The following is an 8,191-nucleotide window of genomic DNA, read 5'->3' as shown; positions in this document are numbered from 1 at the left end:
CATCATGGGTTTATGATCCCCCCCCCTTTAAAAATCCACATCCCTTTATTGTCATTTTAGTGTAGTTTCAGAAGGGGATGGAGCACACCACATCCATTATCTTGCCTCCTGGCACTCTGGGCCGTGCTGTGGCCTGGTTATCACAGTGCCTCTTTTATAAGTGAGGAAACAGACTCAGAATTTACTTGACCAGAATCTCCTTTTGCAGATCTCATTCCATATTCCAGGCTCTTTGCACAAGAAAAATTGTTCTAACATAGTCCGGTTTTCCCAAGTACCTTGGCAGAGTTTCTCTTGTTGGCTCCTCATCCCAATCTGACGGAGCAGGCAAGGCAGGGGTCTGTCTCTGCTTTATAACTGTGAAGACTGATCAGGAAGGGGAAGGGACTTGCCCAGGATAACACAGCTTAATGTGCTTTGAGCCCACTGTTTATAGGTTCACATCTAGGACCCTTTCTCCTGCAGACTTTGGAATAGCTTTAAAGACATCTCCAGATAATAAAACATCTAATTACTCAACAAATATTTATTGAGTGCCTACTATGTCCCTGAAACCCCACTGGGTTCTGGGCCTATCACAGGGAACAAGATGTCTCCAGTGCCTCCTCCATCCCTGTCGCTCATCTCAGAGGTCGCCTCTAGATACTTCCATGCTTGCTTATGGCCTCCTTTTGTCTCTGCCTGGGGTGCCAGGGCGTTAAGACCCTGGTGGGACCTTCGGCTAATGAGGTTGGGAGTGGGTGGGTACACCCTTGAGCTTCCTTGCCCCTCAGGGGGGTACTTGTGAGGCACATTCTATACAGTCTCTACGAGGGTCCCCCAGGACTGAGCCTCAGTTGCCCACGGTGATAAGTGTCTCATTAACAAACTATTTATGGTCTTCCTTCTTCACTGTCACTTCCCCATTTGCTCACCTATGCTTCCTGGGATCACTTCCCCAATAAGCAACCTACTCCCAAATCCTTATCTTGGGATCTCCTTTTGGGGGAACCCAAACTAAGACCCCAGGCTTCTAAGATCCTTTTGATTTGTAGCTGATGGTCCTGTTACCTGCTGTTCTCCATCATCCCTGAGGGCACAGACACCTCTCCCCCCAGTAATGTAAGCTGCAAGAAGACAGGACCTTTCGTTGTGCTGTTCATTGCTGTGTCTCTGGTGTTTAAAATAGTGCCTGGCACATGGTGGGTGTTCAATAAATATTTGCTGACTCAGCAAGTACCGATTGTTGCTACATTGATCAAGGGGGGATCCAAGAGACTGGAGTGGAATGATGTGGGGGTAAATCACAGCAAAGTCTTTCTCTTTTTTTAAAAAAAGAGAAAGACTGTTTATAAAACAGTCTTCATGTCCTGGGGGCTTCATTCTGGTTCATTCTGGCCATTTTCTCCTCTAGACTGGTGGAAAGAGGTGAGCACCAGAGCTGTGTTGGTGGCAGGCAGGGCTTGGCAGGTGGAGGAGGGTGTCTCTGAGGCTGGGCTCAGAGAAGGGGGTGTGAGTCGCTAGCTCAGACTCAGAGGCGCTGACAGTGAGGGCATCACCATTACCAGGGACTGGCCCCAGGAAGAGGCCAGGCTTGGCGTTTGTCTGTTCTGCAGATGAGAATTTCTCTGAAGATGGGAGGTAGCACTCAGCTCCCACTGAAGGCTGGTCTAGGCTAATTTTCGGCGATGGTGTCAGGAGCTCATAGATTGAGTGAGATATTGTATGGAGTGTGTTCAGTCCCTGAGTCTTGATTGAATGATGTGCTTTTTGAAAAACTACCCGCCCCCCCAGGCCATCTGGTGGCTGTTGGGTAAAATTAAAATTCAGATTGAGAACTCGTTTTTGTTTTTGTTTTTGTTTTCCCCCTTAGAGTTTATTCCAGGCCGGTAACTCTCTTCTTGGCCTCTGATGTCACTGTTTTTTGGCCGTTTGGGTTGGATAGCCTCAGCATCTTGGTTAATCAACAGATGCTGAGAAAAATTCCTTAAGGGGGTGTGTCGACTGGCTTTCCAAAAGGATGTGTTCAGTAATGTTGGTGGGAAAGAATATCTCAAGTTTGTATAATGTTTTACATTTTGCAAAGTACTTTCCCCAGACATTATTTCCTTTAATTAATATCTTTAGTATTTACACATATAATCACCTAAAGACATTGCATATCCAGGGCTAGATTTAATGAAACATGTGCAAGACCTCTTCCCTGGAAACGACATATCATCATTGAAAGAAATTAAAGAAAACCTAAATGCAGGGAGGGCTAGACCACGTTCATAGATCAGAAAACTCAGTACTGCAAAGATGTCAGTTGTCTCCAAATCAATTTTTTGATTCAGTGTAATCCCAATAAAAATACTAGCAGGTTATATTTTGTGGAAATTGACAAGCTGATTCTAAAATTCATATGGAAATTCAAACAGCTAAGAAGAGTAAAGATAATCTAGAAGAAGAAAATGCTGGAAGATGTATGCTGGAAGAATCACTATTACAAAGCTCTAGTACATAGGACAGTGAGGTATTCCTCCTATGGCCCCACTTTAAGTTTTCCTTGTATGGTTCTGAAGGCTGGGATAGAGACAGTGGGAAGCACAGAGGTGCAGTGTACATCTCTGTTTCTTTCAGTTGTTTAAAGTAGGCTGGAGTAAGTCTTATTGTGGGGTTCATGCTATATAATAGCCATCACCAGTGACCCAAGGGCCACTGCAGGAGTTTTAGGCAATCCATTCTCCACACAGCACCAAAGCACTCCTTTGCTTAAGGCTCTGGGATGGCTTCCCTTTGGAGTAAGGACGTATCCCAGCTCCCAACCCGGACTTAAATAAAATGGTCCTTCATATCTGGCCCCTGCCTGCCACTGTAACCCAGCCTTCTGCCATACTGATCAACGCTTTTGGATGTCTTCAGTTCGTTAGGACTCATAGACTCTAGACTTAGATTGTGGGCATCAGTCTGCCCATTGTTTTTCCTCCTGATCCTCCCCTTGCCCTGCTTGGCCCACTTCTACTTATCTTTCATGTCTGGGTTTAAACTTTCATTCCTTGGGAAGGCTGGATCCTCAGCTCCTTGGCCTGGGTGCCATCCCCTGGCCATACATTCTCAACACACCCCCTGCTTCTCCCTTTTCAAGCCACTCTGCACCTCGTTCAGAATCTCTCCTTCTAGCAGCATGAGAACAGGGACTGTGTCTGTCTCGGCTCACCATTGTGTCGCCTGCTCCTAGAATAATCCCTGGTGCAGAGTAGATGCCTAATCAATATTTATTAAGCATGTGAACAAATAAATGAATGTATAAATTAAAAATCCATACTTGAAAGGCTGACTTTATAAAATCAAATCTATTAAGTTTTGGCAAACTTCACAGTTTGGCAAAGAGTGCCAGCTTATGATGCCCAGTGCCATGGATGAGGCCGTAGAAGGTTAGTGGCATTGCCTATTTACCAAGCCTGCCCTCCTTGTCTAAATGCTTCTCAGAGTGGGCCAGAGAGCGTGGCTGGAACATGGCCAACCATCTGTGCTCCTGGAGAAATAAAGCCAGTGTGGGTTGGTGGAGTCCTCTCTGGGTGAAAAGGACAAGGCATGAACCCGTTCTCTTTGGTAAGCCAGAGAGCTACTTTGTCCTGAAAACTAGAGGTTTTGTCTTCTTGGTTGGTTCTGGCAGGAAATCTTTGGATGGGCTAGATCAGCACTGCTGCAGATGCCAGGCTGTATCTGGTGGGGATGTTTTAAAGTCCCTGGAGGGTGTTGCCCCCAGAAGCTGTATCCACTCTCAGTATTGTGTGTAAGCAGTGCGTAAAATGAGCCATTTCTTTAGTTTACCAATCTCTTGTTCAAATGGTTTTTCGTTACAGTAATAGAATAAATCTTAGGGTGTTGAAAATTTAGAAAACGCACATAAGCAAAAAGGAAATAAAAATCAAGTAATCCCATTACTCAGAAATGAGGGCCAAGTCATCTGATAGCCCCTGCAGGCACAGAGCCTGGCGCCCATGAATATTTTCATTTTAATTTCTCCTAAAATGAGAAGAAAAAAATGAATAATAATGAACATTTAACAATGAATCCAGCCTGGGTTGTATTATCTTCATACCAATGCCACTATGAAATATAATTTTTAACATTTTTTATGGGGGAAGGGGTCCATGAAGACAAAAGTGCCTATGGCCCATAAAAATCATAAAGCAACCCTGGCAGAAATAACCACTTTTAATAGTTTCTTGTATATCTTCCCAGTGTTCCCGTACCCTGTACATGCAACACACGTCTATGCATATACATATTTATGTCATTATTGCAAAAATGTGAGCATATTTGCCCAGATATACATATTTGTGTCATTATTACAAAAATGTGAGCATATTTGCTCATTTTTTAACAATACATTGCTCATGTTTTTCTGTGTTATCAGATATTCTTCTCCAGGACTCTTCAGTGTTTTATTTTTAATGATAAAAGTAGCACCTATAGGGCGCCTGGGTGGTGCAGTCGGTTGAGCAGCCGACTCTTGGTTTCAGCTCAGGTCATGCTCTCAGCTCTGGGGCTCTGCACTCAGCACGGAATCTGCTTCAGATTCTCTCCCTCTCTCCCTCTACCCCTCCCGCTCGTGCTCTCTCTCTCTCCAATGAATAAATAAATCTTTTGAAAAAAAGTAGCACCCATAACAACATTCTTAATGCCTGTATAGTGTTCCAAAGAGTGGATATATTGTAATATATTTAGCTAATCTTTTTTGCTGTTTTTAGGGTTTTGCTATTGTAACAGTAAGATGAACATTATTTTAGCAAAGTCATTGCATTCATCTGTGATTCTTTCATTGGAATAAAGCCATAGATAATTTTGAAACTTGATACATTATGCATAACTTAACAGTGAAAGAGTAGCAACGCAATATGGGTCATTTATGATGCCTATAACGTGTCCTGGCACCTTCTCTTACCATCAGCGACACTGTAGTGACCTCTCCTTGGTTTAGGATGAATGTCTCTGAGTGCATGAGCACTGGTAGTCTTGGAAACCACCATGACCTCAGGTCTTGTCTCTGTGTACGAGACCTCTGTGGAAGCTCAATAACTACTTGTCAGATGAACAAATGGATGAATGTATAGTTGGTGTGAATGTTAGTCTACAAGCTCAGATGTTCAAGACTATTACATTTCTTTGTATTCTTTAAATCAATTTGGGTTTATCTCGCCAGTTGAATTGATGGGAAGTTACGTTTCAGTGGTTATTGGCTCTTCCCCATAGCACTCTGCCTTCTCCAGGTTATACAAAGATCTTAAAACGTTAAGCATTAAAGCCTCCTCTGAAATACTCTGCCAGCCTCAATCCCACTGACCACTCTGAGACCCCTGTGTCTCAGTTTCATGTTCTAGATTTAGGCCCCTGCCCCTATGCCACTTTTGGGGCCAGGACTCTTGAGAAGACTTGAAGCTTTGGTGCCTGGGGCTCAGCCCACTTAGGTGCACCAGACAGCCAACTGTTGCTTCAGATCTTGACAGAAAGAGGTGCATGGCTCCCCATCGCAGGCTGGGGGATTCTCTTCTGCCCTTTGCTATTCTCGCTCCCCACCTGATGTAGCACACCGCTCTTCACTACATTCCCTTACTTCTTGCCCCACCCCCGTGCCCCACCCCAAAAATAGTGAAGGAGGCATTGACTACAAGTTCTTGTGCCTTCTGCTTTGCAAAATGCAGACGCTAAGCAGTTCCAAAGGGCCTGGCTATCTGCTTGAAAGCAGAGGAGAGCAAACCCAAGTTAATCTCAAATGACTCTGCTGTTGATGGACTCATGAAGGCATATTGCATTTGGGTTTGAGTTAGCGGGAGCGAGATTATTGGAAATGGTTTGGTTTTGAGAGGAAGCCAGTGTTTTCCTGAAGCCTTTGTTTTGGCGGTCCCTGACCTGCATCTGCATTTCTTGCAGTTTCTTACAAAGAAACTTCCTTTTGAGAGTTAAAATGTATCAACTGAAGTTATTCCCCCCACCCCCGCCCCCCGGAGGGAAATGTTTGAAAGTCAGCCTTTGTTAGCCTAAAGAACATTGTTTCATCAACAGTGGTTGCAATACTAATTTCCTTTGGGAAGGCTTAGCTATTGAAGCCAACTTTGATGTTGGAAGCAAATGTTTGGGCTCTAAAGATGGCATCCAAGGGTTACAACTTCTTCTGGCTCCTTAGCCATTTTATTGCAGTGTGATGATAGTACGTTTCTTCAGGTTTGAACAAGGAAAGCTGCTTTGGCTGGCCGGGGCCATGTTAAGAGGCAGTATATAGTTCAGTGGGAGGAGCAGGTCCCTTACAGGGGGCTGCCTGTGTTTGCGTTCCTCACTTGGCCACTTCCAAGCTGAAATCTTCAGCAAACTACGTTAACTGTTCTGAATCTCAGTTTCTGCATCTATAAAATGAGCAATGATAGTATTTACTTCCTATGATTGCTACAATGATTGAAGAATTAGTGTAATAAGCAGCACTTAGAGAAATCCAGTGAGCGTCATCGCTTACTTAATAGTATTGTATCCATGTGAATTTCTTGGTTTTGATCATTGTACCATGATTATGTAGGATGTTATTGAAGGCAAAGGGTACATAGGAATTCTATAGTATTTCTCTGTGAGTCTAAAGTATTTCAAAATATCAAGTTAGGAAAAAGCACTTAGAGGAACTATATTTGATGGTGTCATTCCTCGAGTAAGGTATGTCTTTGACCAGAGACTATGAGCTCTCAAGTTAGGGATCATGACTGTTTTTCTTCCCTAGCATAGTGCCTGGCACACAGTAGGCCTTCAATAAATATTTGTTGACCGAATGAATAAAGAGGAAGTTGAGATGCCAAGGGTCCTGGGCAACAGGGGCCAAAGCGACCAAACAGAGAACCCAGTTCCCACATTTGGGGGTGGGAGGAAAGAAGCGAGAGGGCCATGCATCAATTTTTAGTACAGCCTTCACCACACGGATGTGCCCATGTGTACGCACACTCACACAAACACACCCGCCCCTGTGTGCATGGGGGAAATGGTCTGAGGCCAATGTCTAGGTTGGTATGCAGAGCAATGGCCACAGGAACAGGATGGCAGGATGATTCCTAACGTCAAGTAATTCAGCAGAAGCAGTTCAGAGCCAGAGGTGACCCCAAGGGTGGGATGAATCAATATTATTTGGATCTTGGGTGGCTCAGTGAACCCAACCAACAGTTTTAGTAAATAAACGTAGAGCGCGTAGTAGGGGGGGCATAACTTTACCTCTACTTTCTTAGGGTTTCTGGCTGCTCCTAAGAATTAAATTGACATAAAAGAGATTAACAGGAGAGAAGCATACAGAGTTTTGCATGTATGTGGGAGCCCCCAGAGGAAAATGAAGACCCAAAGGGCAGATTGGACCTGGTGCTTATATACTAGATTGAACAAAGACTAGCAATTGTGGAAAAGTACCTAAAATACACGGGGAGACTAGAGGAAGATAAGTTATTTTATTTTATTTTATTTTATTTTATTTTTTATTTTATTTTATTTTTTTTTAAAGATTTTATTTTTTTATTTGAGAGAGAGAATGAGAGAGAGCGAGTACATGAGAGGGGGGAGGGTCAGAGGGAGAAGCAGACTCCCTGCCGAGCAGGGAGCCCGATGCGGGACTCGATCCAGGGAGTCCAGGATCATGACCTGAGCTGAAGGCAGTCGTTTAACCAACTGAGCCACCCAGGCGCCCCAGATAAGTTATTTTAAAAAGGTCCATTTGTACAGATTTTTTTCTGCCTCCATCCCTGTCTCTGGGGATGATAATGTTTCTTTCTTCCTGGGGTAGGGAGGGCCTCTTTCACATGAAAGCCTTATCTTATGCTTCCAGGAAAAGGGGAGGTCAGAATGACCTTTTTGCATCTGCTGTTCTTAAGGTGTCTTTAGCTCAAAATAGTCCTTACACCAACGTGGCATATTTTGGGGTGATGTATTTTGCCAGCCTTCACCATCTTGTTCTGTACTCAAATGTTAAACGTAATCTTGATTGTTTTAATGCTGTTCTAATCTAAAGGGTGCTGGAAAGCTACCTATTTTGCTAGAATATACTGGGAAACTGGGAAAGAGGGTCAAACCCGGGAAGTAAACTATGTTGCTGGGAGCATCAGAATCACATCAAGTAAGCAATGAGCTGATCAGAGTATCATAGACTTTAAGCTGATAACACTAGGATTTGGAAGTATTCCAGAAATTGAGAGATCCTCTGATG

The sequence above is a fragment of the Mirounga angustirostris genome, unplaced genomic scaffold, assembly GCF_029215605.1.
Source record: "Mirounga angustirostris isolate CCGP_5_RB_7025 unplaced genomic scaffold, mMirAng1.0.hap1 SCAF_9, whole genome shotgun sequence".
Taxonomy (NCBI): domain Eukaryota; kingdom Metazoa; phylum Chordata; class Mammalia; order Carnivora; family Phocidae; genus Mirounga; species Mirounga angustirostris.
The sequence above is the reverse complement of the archived record's forward strand: the minus strand, read 5'-3'. Positions refer to the sequence as shown.